General features: G+C 38.4%; 1 long non-coding RNA gene across 22 annotated transcripts in view; it reads right to left on the bottom strand.

Annotated features, from left to right (window-relative positions):
- Window positions 1-262: 262 nt before the first annotated feature.
- LOC144294167 (uncharacterized) overlaps window positions 263-20,145 on the bottom strand; it is a 256,798-nt gene continuing 236,915 nt past the window's right edge. For 3 of the 22 annotated variants that reach the window (XR_013361635.1, XR_013361634.1, XR_013361637.1), the window contains 4 exons: window positions 19,925-20,125; window positions 18,370-18,541; window positions 5,916-6,077; window positions 555-2,996 (listed from right to left, as the gene is read on the bottom strand). This is a non-coding gene — a long non-coding RNA (uncharacterized LOC144294167). Of the gene's footprint in view, window positions 2,997-5,915; window positions 6,078-13,496; window positions 14,390-16,836; window positions 18,172-18,369; window positions 18,542-19,924; window positions 20,126-20,145 lie in introns of those variants that run through there. The other 19 variants (XR_013361649.1, XR_013361651.1, XR_013361640.1 and 16 more) reach the window with 15 other exon arrangements.

The following is a 20,145-nucleotide window of genomic DNA, read 5'->3' as shown; positions in this document are numbered from 1 at the left end:
GTCATTTTATTATCACTAAAAGTAGAAAAAGTTAAGATACCTATCTAAGAATTGGTTGGTTGATTGGTATTCTTTCTGAAACTGTATCCCTCAACTGCTCCCAGGTACCTTCTTACTCCCCATCCCGGGAGTGCTCCCTCTACCTTCTTATTCCACTTGAAGTTCTGCTAACATGCCTTTTTGGAAATCAGTGTCATAATACAAGATGCTGTTATCATTTATCAATTATTAGTTCTGTGTGTGTTCTCACCATCTGCTTTATTTTATTCTACAGTGAAATCACCATTTCTAAGAGAGGAAGAATCTTTTGGGCTTAATGGTATCTTTGCTGCTCCTCTCATAATTCTTTGATTATCAATGTCTATTATAAAAATTCCCATCTTATCATTCCCTAGCAGCAAAAAAATATTGTTAATTGATCAGAAGACCTGACCAATGCATAGTAGTTGACTGGCAAATGGCGGATATTTGGGAACAGGGAGGTAGGGAGGAAGAAGGGAGGGGAGCAAGAAATGGAGTGAAACAAAGAACTTAAGTTATATAGGTCCTAGAATGTTCACTTTATTTTTGCCATTTTCAAATCTGTCATCTTAAAGAAAGAAACCTATGAAATACATAGAATAAAACATGTGATATCTGTAACTTGTGAGAAAGTTGATTATTTTGGGTGAGGGAAATGAGGAAGAAGTTAGAAAAACACTTGATTGGAAACATATAGTTATTGATCTGGTTTGGCTCCTAGTTTTCTGTGTGGTCATGAGATAATCACTTAACATGTTTGGTCTATAGGACCTCATTTATAGAATAAGGATGATCAGAGTTCTGGGGGAAAAATTTAAGCAAAAATTATAAATAGAGAAGTAAAAAGTTTTGAAGAGTTGGATGAGAGAATTTGATTGCTTATTATGTCCATTAGTTAAGATTTATTCATTTATTTTTCAGATAGTTTACTCTTGTTTATCAAAATAAACTTTAATAGCTCTAATGAATTGGGGAGAGAATCCTGAAGGCATCACTTTAGTGGGGAGGTGGGAGGATTTTAGAGTCTGACACCAGTCTTCTGGATAAATGATCTCTAACTTGCTCAGATGTGGGCATAAGAAGCTTTGCCAGCCATTGGCAGGTCGGCTGTATGAAAGCTTTCTGTGATTCTTTCCCTTAATACTGACCCCATGGTTCTGTCGCAGTGAGGTTAACACTTTGGAATCCTACTTACTGCCCCAAAGCAAAGAAAACTTTCTGTTGCCACTTGTTTGGTTCATTTCCTAAATGAGAGAAGAAAACCAATGTGCTGCAGGAAATGTGTTATTTTTGTCTGAACTCAGTTTTTATTCATTCAGAGATGAAGAGGGGATAATCCAGCCACATCTCCCTTGCCCTACCCACATTTACATAGAAGTAAGCTTTGTCTGTCAAATTTGTTTTGTTGAAAAGCCCTGAAGGCCAAGAGCAACACATTACCACAGATTCCTGTCTTGCTAGAGATATGTGGGCTAACCTGAAAGAGGACCAGAACTTCAGAATCTATTTGAATGGGTCATGTACTGAAGGTCCAACCATTGCAGTTAAGGCTCATGTTTTCAATGGATTGTAGATCAGATTCTTCAAACTGCAAAGCAACATCTGCTGCTCCAGTCCTAACTATATGCCAATTACTGTGAAAGAGATTTCTGCTTGGGCCAGATGCAGCTCCTATGATTAAACTCATCTGTGCATTTCTTATATGCAGCCCATTGTCTACAGAGGGCTCTTAGCCAGCTCTAAAGGGTGAATGGAGCTCAATGCAACACTCTGCTATAATGATGCCATTTGTCAGCTTGCTAAATCTTGTAAAAGAATACAATTAAGTTTTCTAAAAATTCCAGCTTTCTCCCCTCCCCATCACAACCAATCTTGGAGGTAGTCATCCCATCAATTATTTTATACTTCAGCCGGGTGTTGTTGTTGTTTTTAATCATCTCTCCAGTTTAGAACTAATAGCAATTGTTCCTCAAAGGAGGGATCCTCAAGAAGATGCCAGAGGACTAAACAAAGATAATTCACAGTGTGCTGAGAAGCTTAGGGCAGCTTCTTGTAAGTAATGAGAAAATCTTTTGAGAACAGAAAATGCAATTATAGTCATTCTTAAAACAGATAGGCTTTACAATAAAGTTGGCACAGTGAAGTACATGAGAGAACCATAGATAAGTTTGTTTTGATTTGGGAAGACTTGTAGTTTCATGTCATGTGGCTCTTACTTGGGGTTTCTATGCTGTTTTGGTTTTCATCTAACCCTTCAATAAGAATTTACGTGTCTCCTGTGCATTAAGCATTATGGAAATAAAAATTAAAGAAGTCACTATTTTCAAGAAGTTTACAATATTATTTATACCAAAAAACTTATACAACAAATTATGAAAAAAACTATTATTGAAAAAATATGTAGGGTCCTGTTGTGGTAACAGAGAAGCGAGAATGCCATTGATAAAAGTCATTCGCTAACAGTGACCTCCTGTTTTGGTACAAAAAAAAAAAAAAAAAACTATAAAAGCTTTCCAAAGTGGCTCAATTGTGTACAATCTTCCCCCATACTGTGAAAATCAGGCCTAACCTATAGACTGTAAATGTGTGATGGAATAGACTGGAAATTTACCCCAGATTTGATCAGTGATGAGGATGTCTGAAAATTGCTTTGGATCATAGAAGAACCCTTATAAAGCATGCTCAGATGAAAACCCATCTGAAGTATTTTCAGAATTGACCAGATAATATTTGTAGAGAACTTATAAACATTTCATTGATGAATATGTTGACAAACGCACACAATCAAGCCTGCATCCCTCAAGGAGGAAAGGGGCTTGTGTTCAGGAGTGGAGGAAGACAATTCTAACAAACAGGAGGTTGTACTTTTGTGTAATTGGGAGGGTGGGGCAGAAAGAAGGCTTTGCAGCATTGACATCCAGTTGTCCTCAGCATTCCTGCTTTTGGAGAACCACATTGTTCACTGGGTTCTGACACTAGAAGGAAAATGGACAAAAGGGAAGGAGTTAGCTGAATGCTACAGCAATCACCAGTTCAATTTTCCATCTGAGTCAGATTCTGAGAGCAACACCATGAGAGAATTTTCTCCCCTTCCCAGTCCTAAAGGGTTTATATTTGGGCCATAGCCAGCAGTGGAGAATAGGGCAGATTGTGTTATTTATAGAGAATAGTTGCTGGTTTATTTTCCAAACAACTGACTAAGATCCTGTGGAAAACAACATTAAAACAACATTTGTAAACCAGCTTGCAAATAGGAAACTCCATGTACAACAGGATATTCTGGCCGTTTGGTTTTAATCATCTCTGACTAAATGTTTCAGGAAGTAGCTTTAGCTAAAATTATATCTATTTGATATATATACCTGCCTTATTCCTCTTGGAGATATATAGGAATGCATGACATAGGAACAAAGGTAGAGTTTGCACTCTTCTCAAGCAGGTAAAAAAAAGTTTTTCTTTTTACCCCTATTCTGAAATAAAATTATAAATCACCTAGGATACATCAGGTCAGGGGAAAAAAAGTGGATTAAGTGCACATCATAATAAACTGACCTCCCAACCATAAGCCCTAATGTTTGGAAGGGCTTCAAAGTGCCCCCTGTAGCCTTTGACCAAAGCCTGGCAGCTCTGAAGAGGAGCTCAGTAATAGGGACAAAGACTGCCAGCTGCACATGTGCCAAAGCCAGCCAAAGTGAGCTGGCAGGAAGGGCAGCCAGCAAACCGACATTGCCAAGACATACAGGCCAGGGTGACGGGAGGCAGAGGACGGTTTCCAAGGGAGCAGAATTGTTTTTAATTACTTGCTGTAGTGTTATTCTCAGCCTTGTTCTTTGTGATTGTATGTGGGTTGTTTCAATCCTACATCCATCATTCCCTCTGACAAGGTTATTGAGCCAGAGAATGTGAAGTGACTTATTTTCAAACAGGGTGGGGACAGACATGAGAGTGAGACAACCATATCAGGCTGGGCTGGAAAGCCCACATCTCTCCAAATGATGCATCCCAACAGAGACAAGGTTTTTGCTGCACTAAATTCGAGCAACTGGTAATGAAGTGTGTCTAAGAAGTAATTTAAGAAGCCAATGCCAACCTTTCCATTTATTCTAGTTAATTTCTTTATTCCTCATTCTCTACCTGTTTCCAAATCCTCATGCATTATTTCTCGGAATAGGGCAGTCTTTATAACCAACTGGATAGAATAGCAAATCTTAGTGATAATAGCTACTCTTTATTAATCTGCTGCTGCTACACTGCAGGTTCTACACAGGTGTTCAATCATTATAACCACCATAGATATTATCAATCCCTGCTTTACAGATTAGCATCTATAGGAGATTAGAGTTTCAAAGAAATACCACAGGTCAACAGGCAAAGATACACCAGAAACAAATGCTTCGATGGTAGAGTGCAGCAGGCTGTGACAGTACATAAGAGGGTCATCTAGCTTAAACCCCCGGGGGTTGGGGGGAAGGTGAGGAAATGGCTGGGGGATGTCATTGGAGGAAGTTCTACTTACAATGAACAATGAAATAATGAAGAATGTAGAATATGTAAGAATAATGGAGAATAAGTAAGAATTAGCCAGGTAATGAGAGTGGGAAGAGTTTTTAGGAGAAGGGGACCACTTATGCGACAGGCTTGAAACAAAAAAGGTCACACCAGCTTAAAGCGGTTAGAACACAGAGCATCAAAGCTAAGACAGAAAATGAGAAGTTTTCCTAATCCATGCAGAAAAGTTTAAATTCCTTCTTAGATGAAATACTCAAATGATTTAAAGATTTGCAATTTAGAAACTAGATTGCAAAGAGGAGAAATGGAAGTCAGAATGCCCCCACATAAGGGGCAATTCCAATTATCTAGGCACCGGTAATTCTGTAGTGGTGATGCTCTGAATAAGGAAGGATCTTGAAGAAGAATCCGTGGGCATGGTGATTAGATGTGGCTGGTGGAATGGGGAAAGGCAATGGTTAAATATGCTAACTACACTATGGTCTTGAAAAATTGTGTGGACAAAAATGTTATTCGCTAAAAGAGAAACTACAGGAGAAGGAAGAAGAGAGAGAGAGAGTGTGTGTGTGTGTGTGTGTGTACACTGTAGTGTTGATGAAGGATGGTTAGGCAATGAATTCTGATTGGGAACACATTAATAGAGAGAGGCATAGTAGTTTGTGTACACCTTGCGTGTGAGGCCCATCAAATCTGGAACTACGCATTCTAAAGCTATTGTCTTTATCTCTGCAAAGTTCCAGGCAGAGGAAAGGATGGTAGGACCTTCAGCACTCTGGCTCTTGGCAAAGGTAGAGGACCCCTATCCTCCTTGTCTGCTTGCCCATCATCTCCAATGCCCAGACTTGTCTAGAAACCTAAGCTGTTCTCCTTGCTTTGTCTCTACTGAGGCTAAGGGGATATTGACCACCTTTGCAACAAGCTCTGTTCCTGGACTTGCTGATCTAAGTCAAGAGGGTGGATGAGTTTATCAAAGGAATGTACCTAGAAGTAAGAAGTCCCAGAAAAAAAAAAAAAAAAAGACTCTTTCTCCTTTAACTGTAGTTTCAGTCTTCTTAGTTCTTAGCAGAACACTAACCTGGTTCTAGATTATCTAGTAATTCTCTAGGGTACTAAATCTACTGTCAGCAAATTTCTCTTCTACCTTATAGCCATGGTCAGTTTATTCTCTTTGTAATAGTTTGAAGCTAAAATTCTTATCTGGGGACATAGAGCAAAGAAAACTATGATGTAAATGTTTAGCTATTCAAAGCCTAAGGAGCTTGAACAGAATTTGAGTATTCTCAGGCCTCTGCGCTATTATTAATAGAATTCTTCAACATAACTCCATACTTCCAATAACATCTTGATGCTTGTTTGCATCATTTCTCCATGCCCACTGCAACTACCTTGGCTCTTGCTCCTTGGTGTCTCATTTCTGCAGTATCCTCCTAATTGGTTTCCACGGTCCTTCATTTACCTTGTTGACCCCTTCTGGATAATTTTCCAAAATGCTTCTTTTCACAACACACTCCCCCTTTTCCTCTAGTTTCTGCATAGGACTTGCCGTCCTGTAAGAACCAATCAGAATTTCTTAGCTTATCATTTAAGTCTCCCCAGTATCTGAAACACATGATTGTTCCATTAAACCACCACCGTTTCCTCCACATGCATGCAACATTATTTCTACCTTTTTGCTTTTCTGTTGTTCTCTACAACTAGATATTTTCTCTGGACATCAGTCCAAATATTGCATTTTCTTAAAACCCAAATTGAGCACTTTTCCCATTTTTAAAATCAAATAAACAACCCTTTTTAACTAGCCACTACTTTTTTCCCTTTTTTAAATATCTGCAGTACATATACTATGTAAATGCAGAAACCTGAAGGGATCCCAAAAATCATTTGGACCAAATGTCTCATCAAATATGTAAGCAGATCTCTCCTGAATTAAATTGACTTTACCAGTCTACTCTGTGCAATGCTACACCTTATCTTACACTTTGATTGCTTAGGCTTGCAGGGTCTGTCCCTGTATTAAAGTGAAAATTTCTCAACCCTGCCTACCACATTTTTGGTATCCTCCTCAATGCCCAGTACCCTATTTAACTGAATTCAAACTGAATCAAGTTGCATTTTAAAATTCACTTAGGCTCATCTATTCAAGAAAACTAATGCTATATTATTTGAGGATTTAATTATCCACTTTTTAATTTTGTTTTCCAAATTTGGATTTTCACGGGTCTTATTTTTTCCAAGTGGACACAACTGGTCAAAATAGATTGAGAATATATCCATTATATTAGGCAGGGTCCCTTGGCTGCTAAAACTCTGCTGAAGTATTCCCAGCTCAGAGAGGGAAAAACGCACAGGTTATCACTTGGTTTACAGGCTTCTGAACATGAAGCAGATGCCTATGGATCTTTAGAATTGGATGTTTAGCCACTGTGAAGCTTCACAGCATGGGAGCACCTTACTCCCCTCCTGAGACAGCTTATATGTGATAGAAACAGGTATCAAGAATTCCTTGTTGCCTAGAGGGTTAAGAATAGAATGTAGTTCTTTCAGCATTAATGACAAAAGTGAAATCAAAACATAAGCAAAATAATGTGAGGTGTTTTATATAATTTCTCATGCATATTAACAGAGTATCTGTATGCCTTTTTGTTTTTCAAGTCTTAATAACTCAGTACAACTAGTATTTACTTTTTTTCCAATATTAGGATAAAACTTTTTGAAATCTCATTCCATCCACATTACCTATAATTGGTGTGATAGTAAAAAAATGTATACCATCTCCAAGTTCCAGAGGTTGCATTATAATTTATTTGTTACTGATTTATTGTATTCTTTGAGTGTTTTTAATCAAAATTTATTTATATAGGAGACATTTCAAACGAAGTCATTTATCTCTTTTGGTATATAGAGTCATAGCCAACCACAACAGTAAATGTCAGTTTCTCAACCAACAACTCACACATGCTTGATACAAATGTTATAAATAAGTACATAAAGTTTTAGCATGCTTAATAAAAGCTTAATAGTTTGCTGACATGCTTATTTCTAGTTTCTTGGTGTAGTTCATTTCTAAAATATCTGGACTTGTGGAAATGATCCTCTTTAAACATTGCTAAGTTTTCACATCCACTGCACATAACTTGTCTGAGCTATTAAAGAAAAAAAAAATCCCATAAATCACGATGACATGAAGGGAGACAAATCAGCTCTATGCAACAGGAAAACAATTTGTCCTTCCCACCAAAATATCCTAAACAAGCAGCTAAAGAAACAGTTATAGAGAAGAAAATACTGACTGTTTAAAAGTTTTTGTCTTTGAAATAATGTTGCTTAAAATAATTTCCACATAAATTATACTCAGCATGCATGAAGATTGTGCAAAGATTCTGTTCTTTGTATTGTGGTTGAGATTTATAGACCTTAAAAGCCTTGAAGCTATTGGGCATTCATACTGAACTCAGTTGGAATAACATGGCAGGTTGTAGGTCACAGTAAAAGTGGGTAAACCTCTACATATCCGGTCTTCACTCTACAATGGAGCACAGGGTTTGGACCCAAATGAACAGCCTCACTAGTCCAATAGATTTAAAACCACCTGAGCCGATCAAACCAGGGAAATGATCCTTCTTTGTACAAAGATACAGCATAGAATCGGAGGCACTAAGGTTCAGCAACCCAAGGGTACTGATCAAGCAAAGAAAATGGGATCACACCTCCACAACAACCTGCTTCCAGCATGAAGCTTGTAGCCTAGACTAAGAGAAAAATAGAGTAGATGCTGTGTCTCAGAAGATAGGGAAAAGAGGAGCCACAAAGAGAAGTTTATCTCGGTTGCTTTTGTAAACTTAACATTTTATTCAGGATTTGAAATATACTCAAAACCCACAAGAAAATTCCATTGAGTAGGTAAAGTCTTTCAAAAAACTTAATTTAATCTCCAAAATACATGCCAAAGTAGTTTTTTTTTTTTTTTTTTTTTTTTTTGAGGGGAAGTGGTTTTAGGGCTTTATGCCTATCATGTATAATACTTCATTGAAGACAATGTTATTTTGATTAAGTGGGGAAAAATAAATGAAATAAAAGAAAAAGAAGCATAGGCAAATTAGGTATATGTATTTAGTAGCTGTATCAGTTTGTTAGGGCTGTGATAAATACAATAGACTGTGTGACTTAAGCAACAGATGACTTTGTCATGGTTCTGGAGGCTAGAAGTCCAATAAGGTATGAGCAGGTTTGGTTTCTTTTGAGGGCTCTCTCCTTGGCTTGTAGATGACCATCTTCTCTCTGTCTTCACACATGCTCTGTCCTCTATCTGTATATTGTCTGTGTCCAAATTTCCTCTTCTTATAAACACAAAAGTCATATTGGATTAGAGCCCACCCATATGGTTCATTTTACCTTAATTACTTCTTCAAAGGCCCCGTTGTCACATTTTCAGGTACTGGTGGTTAGGCATCAAAATTCATCCCATAATAGTAGCTTTAGATAAAAATTTAAGTAGAGACTTGAAATAGCCTCATATAGATAAAATGAGTCAAATTATATATATATATATATATATATATATATATATATATATATATATATAAGATTTTACTTATTTATTCATGACACACACAGAGAGAGAGAGAGAAAGAGAGAGAGAGAGAGGCAGAGACACAGGCAGGGGGAGAAGCAGATCCACGCAGGGAGCCTGACCTGGGACTCCATCCCGGGTCTCCAGGATCATACCCCAAGCTGAAGTGGCGCCAAACTGCTGGGCCACCAGGGCTGCCGAGTCAAATATATTTTTGTCTACTGCCTCACAATAATCAAGGCAAATGTGGAGGTTGAGAGCTTGAGTTATCCAGCAGTATCAACACCCTCACATTTTGTTTTTCTGTATGCTAGTACATCCTTTGCAGCCTCATTTATGGCTATTACATTCATTTTTGTGTTCTACAGGATCCTATGCTTCTTGGTAGTAAAACTACCTAAATGCTATTAGGTGACTAGATTCCTGATTTTTCAATCTGTGGAATTCAACCCATGAGTAGGCCATTAAATAATTTAGTGAGTGATAATCATTATTTCAACCAAAAAGACTAAAAATTTTACAGCGTGTAAAAAAAAAAAATGTTGAGGTGATGTCATGGAATATAATCAAGTAAGAATGTCCGTAAAAGCAATAAAAACAAAGATGAAATAGAATCAACTTTTTCACAACTTGGAAAGTTAAACAAAGACTTTCAGCAAACTGAGGAGCTGGCTGGATCTTTGCAAAAACACGTCGTTTTGTAGCATTTTACCTTGCCCTAATTCTGTCTCCTGCAGTAGACTTGCAGAACAACAGCCACAATCGTGAATCCAGCAGACTGGCTGCCACTGGAGGGGGTCCAACAAGGAGGGAGCTTTTTCATACTACATCCCCAGAGAATTGTCATTATTTGGAATGACAAATCCAAATTCTTGAAGAATCCACTCATAAGACTGGATTTTTATTTACCTGATTAGAGCTTGACCAGTGGAAACAGCTTTTACCCTAGGCACTTATTAAAAACAATCAGAGGCAACTGTTGAACATCACAGATGCCCGATGCAGTAAACAACAACTGAGGCAAATAACTGGCTAAAGCTTAAAAGGAAAATCTAAGAAATTATGTCCATTGGAAACTTTGCCAAGTTCTGATAAAATTCTAGGAATCTAGAAGGCCAAATGCATACAGTGGACTATGCTTGTGTCCAGGGCTGGGCACATCCTCAGGAAAGACCTGAGAGGGCCCTAAGCTCTCACCTTCAGGTGAAATTGGATCTCTGCACAATCAGGAAATTTCTTGTCCTAAGACACACAGGCCCCCTCCAAAAACCAATAAGTTGTATACTTTAAAATAGTAAATTTTAGCATATATGAATTACATCTCAGCTTTAAAATATATTGGTTATATACCTGAAATTAAGTAAAAATTAGAGTAGACAGCATTGACATAATGTTCATTGGAAGAAATCAGATACTCTGTTCACGTGAAATTCAAAAATAGACAAAAATAGTTTATTGATGAAATTCTAGATAGTGGTTACCTCTTTGGGGAGTGTTTTGTGTAAGGGAACATGAGGGTACTTCTTGGGGCCTAGAAAAGTCCTATATCATAATTGAGGCTGTGGCAACATGAAGGTATTATATACCTCCATGTATAAATTCACCAAGTTGCACACTTAGGATATGTGTGCTTCACTCTAGGAGTTCTACCTCCATAAAAATGAAAAACAAAAATAAGGAGAGTAGCTATTTTTATGTCAACATTTTGCTTTAGTTGTACACTAATGTATACTAAAATCCAGTATACTGGATCATGATGTAAAACCCATTTATTTCTGTGGGCATAATCAAAGTGTTTGAAAATTCTGAACTAGAATCCTAGAATTCTGTGGAAAATCTGACTTGCTTTGAGATAGGACCAATCTGACTTATCAGGCACATTTCTGAGAATACAGTGAAAATAAAGTACAAGTTGTGGCAAGTGTTCTAACTAAATAATCAACAACACAGTGATTGATTCCAGCCTCATTATCAACACTCTGGCCCTAGCTTTCATTGTACTTTCTTCATGAACCTTCCTTCACATCAAAGCCAAAAATGACCTCTGGCTCTTCTAAAGCTTATGCTTTTTATTGGTGTCTCCATTCTAGTATATATAAACATCTGACCTTGACTTAGCATAGTGTTCTTGTACTATTTTCCTTTTCTAACTGTAAAATCCTAGATTCCAGTAATTATATTATTCTTTTCTTTTTTCTCCACAACACTCAGCGTAAGTGGTTTGTACCATACATTGCATAGAAGAATAATCATATTAAGAAATTAACAAATCAATTAACATAAGCTTTGAAATATATGCCTCACTAAAATTAACAATATAGAAAATAACAAAAGTTGACGAGGATGCAGAGAAAGGGGAGACCTCTCACACTTTTGGCGGGAATGCAAACTGGTACAGCTACTCTGGGAAGCAGGATGGAGATTCCTCAGAATGCTAAAAATAGAAGTATCCTACAGCCCAGCGATTGTATTACCCAGTATTTACCCAAAGGATAAAAAACACTGATCTGAAGATACACATGCACTCTGATGTTTATCGCAGCAATATCAGCAATAACCAAGTTATGGAAAGACCCCAAATGTCCATCAACTGATGCATGGATAAAGAAGAGGTGGAGTTTATATACAATGGAATATTACTCAGCTGTAAAAATGAATGAAATGTTGCCATATGTGGATGGAGCTAGAGTGTATTATGCTAAGCAAAATAAATCAGAGAGAGACAAATACCATATGATTTTACTCATGTGGTATTAAAAAAAAAAAAAACAACAGATGAACATAGGAGAAAGAAAAAACAAGAAAAGAGGGAGGCAAACCATAAAAGAGACTCTTAACTGTGGAGAACAAACTGAGGGTTGCTGGAGAGGAGGTGGACAGGAGTTGGGGTAAATGGGTGATGGCTCTTCAGGATGACGCTTGTTGTGACGAGCCCTGGGTGGTATATGTAAGCGATGAATCACTAAATTCTACCCCTGAAACTAATATAACACTATATGCTAACTAGAATTTAAATAAAAACTTGAAACATTAAACAAATGAAATATATGCCTAAAAGATCAAAAAAGATATGAGTAAAAAGCTAATATTTACGTACAAATAAAAGCTCATCAAACAATGTAGAAGTAATGGTGTGTGCATAAATATATGTATCCAGATATATTTGTATTACACAGTCTATATATATTTGTATTTGGAAATTTAAAACAATCATTCATTAGTAGGTCAATGTGATTACTGTTTCGGATCTCAAAAGTTCCCTTTTTTATTCTGTGCCTTACATACAGGCTGCTGAACCAAGTTCATAGTTCACAGTGTCAGGGAAAGCTGGGGAAAACCAATAAGAAATGAAAGATTTTACCCTAGAATTATAGCAAAGGATTTTGACTCTTCAGCAAACAAGGCAATCATTTGTCATCACTTGGCTTGGAGGCACTCAGGAAATTTTGGAGATAGAGCTGAGCCATAGTCCTGAATCAAACTATTTTTCCCTGCGTATCTTCAAAAAATGATAAAAACAAAATTTGTTTCTCTAATTGAATCTTATTCTTTATGTGATATTTTTGACGAAGATGGAAATCACAGAAGCCAGATAGGAATCAAATATGTATTTCTTCAGGCCTGTGCCTTTCACAGGCAGCTCCTGGGCTGGCAGTTTAAACTGTATGTGCTCTCTCCCGTTGGTTACTGCTGCTATTCTTTGCTGATTGACTGTCGTTGACTGACCAGTGGGTGGTGAACAGCAGGAGAGAAAGACCACACAGCCTTAACAGCAATGAGGAAGCACTTTAGACATTTTTCAAGGCCTCAAGTTGTCTGGTGTTTATTTTCCTTCAAAGGCACACATGTAATGAATGGCTCAATCTTAGCTCTAAAAAGAGCAATTGCTTTTGAAAAGCAGAGTTCTTACAAAAATATACACCTCGTTAAAATCCAGGTATGACTAAATCCTCATTTTATTATAATCTTCTCCATGCCTCAATTTCAGCATCTTAAATAAGGCATGTGAATCTTAAGTCTTTTAATTTAAACATCTTAAATTAAGGTGTGTGAACCTACCCCTTAGCTGAATTCTTTACCACTAATTTTGAGTAAATAATAATAAAACAGCTTCCCCCAACTTCAGGATCTCTCAGTATCATGAAATTTGTAATTTAGAAAAGATAAGATCTGACATTCATAGATAATTATCTTTAGTCCGCATGACACCCAATCATCAACTTGTTTTGTTTTAAGAGGGCAAAATAAAAGCAGTTTTCCTTAACTTTAACATTTGCATATTGAGTCAGGCTTAGGCATTAGCTTCAAATTCCCTTTTGTTAGTGTTAAGAAAGCTTCAGCAACCTAGATTTCAGATCAATGACCTAAGGATAGAAAATTGCAAATAATCACTAATTGTCATGTCTGAGAAATTTATTTTTACCCTTCTTGCAAACAAATACATTTGTTATTGTTTCATGGATTCTGGTAGAAAACATAGGCCCCTGCTTCAGAGACAAAGGATTTTATTACAGCACAGCAAGCCACGTGAGCATCAGCGTGATGGTGATGTGTGCGTTCCATTTGTTCTGACTCCTATGGGGGTGGAGCAGAGAGCCGGGTGGAAGATCTGCACACAGTGGGTTTGCGTGCACTTAGAGAAAAGAAGGAAGCATCATGCCCAGGAGTGGTCAAGGGGGAATCCTGAATGTTCAAAATAGATCCATATAACCCCAACTCTTTTTCTACTGATGATTACCCAGAAGTCAAACAAACAAACAAAAAAAGATGAACATGTTTCTGAGGACAGTGGCCTTCAGGGACCAAACTACTTCACTAAGGTGTCTAGACTGGGAGGGATGAGGGAGAGAGTGTCAAATATTTTTAAACTGATTTTTAAGGAAGACTTTCCAGATGCTCAGCAATAAGAGATTTGTTAAGATGGTAGGGAATGTGGAATGTCCATCAAATACCTTAATAATTAACCCATTTTGGACCAAGCCCATCTGGACCACTTTTTTTGTGACAAAACTATTTTTGAACTCTAAATAGACTGAAAAGCTGAAAACATAACACAGTTGAATTTCAAGCCCTATAGTGCTGTGGCCAGAGTTGGCTGGTTAGATGGGAAACTGAAGTTTCAACAATGGTAAAATAGCAATAGCCCATGAGGGGGTCAAGTTGATGTATTGAATTTTTCAGGAGTAGACAGGGTCAATGTCCCCAGCAGCGCGTCTTCCTTCTCTGCAATACGAATAGTTCGACCTTGGCAGGAATCACAAATCTAACAAACCGCGGTAGCTTCTGCATCTGAAACATAAAATCATTTACTGTGTATCTAGTCTCTGATGTGTCTCTGTTACCACATCTGGTGTGATAATGAATTCAGGTGGTGATGGCAGTGACCTGGGTGATGTAGGGCTTACCTTCTAGATTCTATTTGGTCTCATCAGGGAATGGGCCATTGCAATTGAGCTAAAGAAGAGTTTCTTTAATCTGCCACTGTGAGATCTTCTGAGTGGCAGCCAGATGACTAGATCACTAACAACAGTCCAGGTGTCAATAAAATGTAGCAAGGTTCATCAAGGAGAGGGCTGATCAGGGCTGGGAGTACTGACTTGAGAGCATCTGCTTTTGGTTTGTGTATCTAACCTGGAGGCTGAGCAGTGGCAATGGCCCAATGGAAAGCATCAGGCGTCAACTTAGCTAAACTATCATTGAACCAGGCCCTGATATTTAAGGGAATCTCTGTGACTCTAGGGACCCATTATTCCTGCTGCTTTACTTCAGGCAGTAGAGTGAGCGATAATTTTCTCTTTGAGGAGAAAGTTTCCTTTTCATGTAAAACTGAGATGACATCAAGGCCAGGCTAGCTGCACTAATAAACATGCTATTTCCATATAACTGGTGAAGCATATCAGGTCCTATCTACCTTGTTAGTCATCAAGTTCAAGTTTACTCACCCAGAAATAAGAATGTCAAACTGGAAAGTCACAAGGTCTACATGAGTAGGGTATTCAGTTCCATCAAGAGCATAGTAGCAGCAGGCCAACAGCTGTTACTTCAAAAGGGGTGTACTTGGTGGCTTGTCAGGCAGATGGCACTGTTTTGCTGGAAAATGACCTCTCTGACTATTCCTACAGCCTTTGCATCTTTAAAATTATGATGTCCCTTTCCCCTTCTGGGATTTTTTATTGGTTCTGTGGGATCATCCTGGAAAAGACAGTACGTGCAACAGACCCTGAGCGAGAAAATTCCCTCCAGCACTCATGGGGTGGGGACACGCAGGCATCTAACACACCATTCCACTATACATTCAGGTGTGGGAGCCACAGAAGAGTACACTGAGTCATCCCAGTGGGCCCCACACATGATGTCGCACTAACTCCTTTCAGTTAATGTAAGCCCCATCAAAACCCTAACAGTTGAATTTGAGCACCCTTTTCCCCTAAGGGAACACAGACCAACAGGATAACAGGTGTATGGGTTAGAGCCCATAGCATCAGCTTCAGGGAGACCACACTTTCTTCCAGCAGGGAATGCATGATGGGTGGGATGGCAGAGGAGACGGTCTCACAGAAGATAGTGCAGGGAGGTCGGGGACAGAGACTTTTTTTTTTTCTCCTTTGGATCCCTTATTTCAGAGTGGAATGCAAACACAGCATTGCTTTCTTCTCTGTACACTTGCCAGCATCCAAGCACCTAGGACTCTTTCTGCCCCCACCCATGTCACTGTGGCTCCAACCTCACAGCCCTCCGTGCCTCTGGTCATCCTCTACCCAGGGTTCTGTCTTTGTTGGCAGCCAAGTTGGGCTGTAGCAGGTTCACACACATGGCTGCCTCTGCTTTCTAAGAAATGGTTTTTCATTTACTTTGTTTCAAGCAGCAGCTCATGTGCAGATCAGTTAAACAAACATCCTGTATTTTTGGTCCAACTAAAGATCTTTGTCAAATAACGAGGTCATTTTTGCTGATCTTCTTGCTGTAGAGGTTACTCAGCTCTGCGACCATGAGCCACCTTGCCTTTCAGGTGGCACAGTGAGGCTTACTCTCTCACTGTCATGGTAACAACCTTTCCTCCTCTTGTCTGGAGGATAGAGAGTTACAACCAAGGCGTCTTTCGGGAAGATGGCTTCAACATTACTTCTTACCACCTGCCTCATTAATAGGTAGGGCAAGGAAAGGTCCTTACTCTGTCTAGCACCCTCTATTCTCGCTTAGGCAAGAGTACTCCCTGTCAGATTTCATGGAGTCCTTTATATCCTTGAACCTGAACCTTGGGGTTTTGTCCTCCTTCTCTCAGAAAGCCACCTGTCTCTCAGTATCCTATCCTTGTCACCAAAATTATTGAGTCTGAGATTTTTTTTTTTCTTTATAAACTAATAAGCTAACCTGTTACTGTTTTAAGGATATGAGGATACTGGCGGAAGATACAAGACTCCTGGATCAGAGACGATTACTCACAGCCCAGCAAGTGGCATAAGTATCAACATGTCGTCTTTGGTTCCCCTTGACCCCAGGTTCCATGGAGCGATACAAAAGGCCCACATGAATGCTGCCTGTACAAGTCAGCTTGCACTGCCCTGAGGAATACTTGTGGAACCTCGTGTTTGAGGGCAAGCAGCAAGCAAGCCTGCTCTTTGTCCTGAGGGAGACTTTGCTCCTCCCTTCCCCCAGGGTTATTCACTGCAAACTCAACTTTGTAAAATAGCCCGGGTAAGCAAGCTCAGTATCATGTGTTCTAGATACACTCAGGAAGGATATTCAGAGCCCATGGTGAGTGCCTCTCCCAAAACTGACATTATACATTGATTATATGCTGGATATTCTGCTAAGTCCTTTCCTACCTTATTGCATTTAATCTGCATGACAATTTTGAGTCAGGTACCATTAATATCATCCTCATTTAATGGATGAGAAAACTGACATTCATAGAGTCTAACAGGCTGAATTTGTATAATTGTAAGGGCAGAAACTAATATTGAAAACCAAGTCTGACACCAAAGCCCATTCTCTTATCCACTGTGACAAATGTCTCTCAAGCAGTAGATGTGAGCTATTGTAGTGTTCTTCAGAGTATTTTAATAGATGTAGACTTTTCAGGGTTGGACACTTCCATAAAGACACTAATAACTAAGAGGTTTAAATGCACACATTAGGAGAGCAGAACACATTTCTGATGAAAATACCTTGATAGTGATTGCCTTCCCTGTGTGGATATAGGGATGTTCATATGACATCTTGAAAGGTAAACATTTGCCTTGGTTTCCACCAGACTGTCCTAGTTTATACCTGTTGTTCCAACGTGTTCGTTAATAGTGCTCCCACAGAATATCAAAATAATTAATTCTCATGATTCTTAACCTGAGGGTAGTTTTCTTCAGAAAACATAGGGCAAACCACTAATTGGAAATGTTATGTATCAAAGGAGCATTTTCAAACTTTATATGTAAGAGCAGTCTTTTCAAATCAATTTGAGAATTTATCTACTACACCCAGTAGCAGCTTGATTGACATTTTCTAATGTGCATCATTGCTCTTCTGATCATTCCTACTTTGTTTTCCAGTTTTCTGATGACTCAGAAACTCCCCATCTATATCTAACAGATAAACTCTGGTCAATGTATACAGAAGACAGATACATTAGGAAGAAATAAAGGCCAGTTTCTACCTTGGAAATTTAGTTCTACATTCTAAAGTAATATTTAATACATATTTTAACTAACCAGGGCTATGTGCATGCCATTAGAAGCTCTAAACAAGAAAAATACTAAACTAAACAGGAAAAAAGCTCTAAACTTTAAATCAATTTCCACCTACACATGCATTACCTAGCAACATGCCTACGTATATCTGAAATATTACTGTGAAACATTCAGAGTGATAAGAGCATGAGTTACAGTTGAGCTTTTAGTTGAAATATACACATATAGGTGAACATCGAGGTGAGATGAAAATCTAAGTTGAATGAAAAAGAATTAAATTTTTGATAATTTCATTATTGGTAAAATTGTATCAGTTTGTAAAAGTGACAAGAATGATAATGCAGGTAGCAATAAAAACAGCAGGCACTACTTCCAGGAGTTTTCACCCTAATTGGAGAGAGAAGAGACTCTTAAGGAAAGTTATGCAGGTTTCTCCTATCCAAAGTAGAGCATTCCTAGGTAATCTTTCATGAGCCCAAATGGCATAACATAAAGAAGCAATTACTATTAATTTGCATGGAAAAATTTCAAACATTTCCAGATGCAAAAAAAAAAAAAAAATAACCTGTTAGGCTTTTCTGATACCTTAGGACATATTTTGCTGATGGACACTCAAACCAATGTAAAACACAGATGCTCACACAGTTCAAAGCTACAGCCACTTGATGCGGAAATGCTGAATGTAGTTCCCAGCGAAGGAGTTTGAGGGGGTCACTTTTACTGCTCGTGTTGCATACTGCCTCTATAACAGAGCTCGCTGCAAAACAAAGGCCAAATGTCATTTTCACTTTTAACCTTTTTTTTCATAAAGCGGAAATCCTCTTTGGATTTCTTCCAGTTAGTGAAAACCGGTACTAACATAGGTCTTTCATAAAAATGAAGTGGCATATTGTAAACTTCAGAAAAACGGGGTGTACTACTGTAATCATGTGGTTGTTTCCTCCCAGGGCAATCTATAGATTGCTACTTGGCCTTTACACAGCATTCTCTTTGGTATGGAGAAACCAGTATGGAAATGGCCCCGAGTGAGAAAGGAGCTTGAAAGTGAAAGTTGCTTTGGGTCTGGACATCTGTAACAGAGAGAGTGAATGTATGCACAGCCTGTGGGAAGAGACATGTGGTTTAAGAGGTGTTAAAACCCATTTACTTTTAGTGAATTAGGCCACCTGCTGCACAGCAATATCCTGAGGGAATAGAGGACAGCTCAGTTTAGATGAGAGAAGGAGTCAAGACCAAAACATGGTAGTTATTTGGATAAGATTTTCAATCTATTGAGTTAGATGCCTCGGGAAGGAGCCCTTGATATTAAAGAGGTTCCAGCATGAGGATCTGGAGTTCCTGAGATTGTAGAAGAAGTATGGAAAGGGAATAAAAACAAGGGTGTGGGGACTTATGCATGAGGAGTGCGGTTTTTCTGCTCAGAGTGTCGTGATTTCATCCTGGAAAGAGCATCGGGCCCCAGTCATTTTTTACCGACATAATATGCCTTATATTTGCCATGTTGTAGGGATAATCATTCAGAATGCCAACCCCTGTGCATCCCATTAGGCTTGCTCTGAGGGGTGGCCCTTCTGAGGGATGAAAACTGTGCAACTTTAGGGAATACCTAAATACTATAATTAAAGTAGCAAATATGCAAGTAGGTAAACTCACAGTTAGAAGTAAGCCAGAAATTCTAAAGTATTTGGCCTAATTCCATTTAGCTCTTGGGGAAGTCACCTGACCTCTTTACCTGGATTTTTCCCATAGTTAACACAGGGCAAATCACTTCTTCCCTGCCTTGTTTCATGGGAATATATACTGGATACATTTTTTAAAAACTAAGGAGGAGTTCAGTATTATACTGAACATATGGAGTCTTCCTAGATGAACTTCAAAATATTCCATTATTTTTGTTTAAAAAAAATGTAAAATTCCACTTCAATTACCCTTCCTTTGTACCATTTTCTTCACAGTGCTATCATTGTACATATTCTGAAATTAACAGACCTACTTCCTGCTGAAGCACCGATAGCAGATAAAACAGGGTTATGGACTCTAAAAAGAACAAAGGCCTATACACAAAAGACTTTTCTCTCCCAGGGGTAAGAAAAATTCAGCTTGAAGGATTGGCAAACATTCAGTACATTATTCAGCATACCTGTATATTATCTGGGTCCAGGCTGGCAAGCCTGCTAAATGGTGAGAACTGCTCTCCGGAGATAATTCTGTTTCCTTTCATATTCCACATTGAAGCCTCTCTTGTTATAATTTACTTCCAGAACTTCAGTTCCCAGGTTACATGCAATATTAAAAGCAGTGGATTCACACGTTTAAATTGCTCTTCTTCCTCATTCTCGTGCTTGTTTTCAGAAAACACAC

This window comes from Canis aureus, chromosome 2, assembly GCF_053574225.1.
Source record: "Canis aureus isolate CA01 chromosome 2, VMU_Caureus_v.1.0, whole genome shotgun sequence".
Taxonomy (NCBI): domain Eukaryota; kingdom Metazoa; phylum Chordata; class Mammalia; order Carnivora; family Canidae; genus Canis; species Canis aureus.
This window is presented reverse-complemented; position numbering and strand designations above follow the sequence as displayed.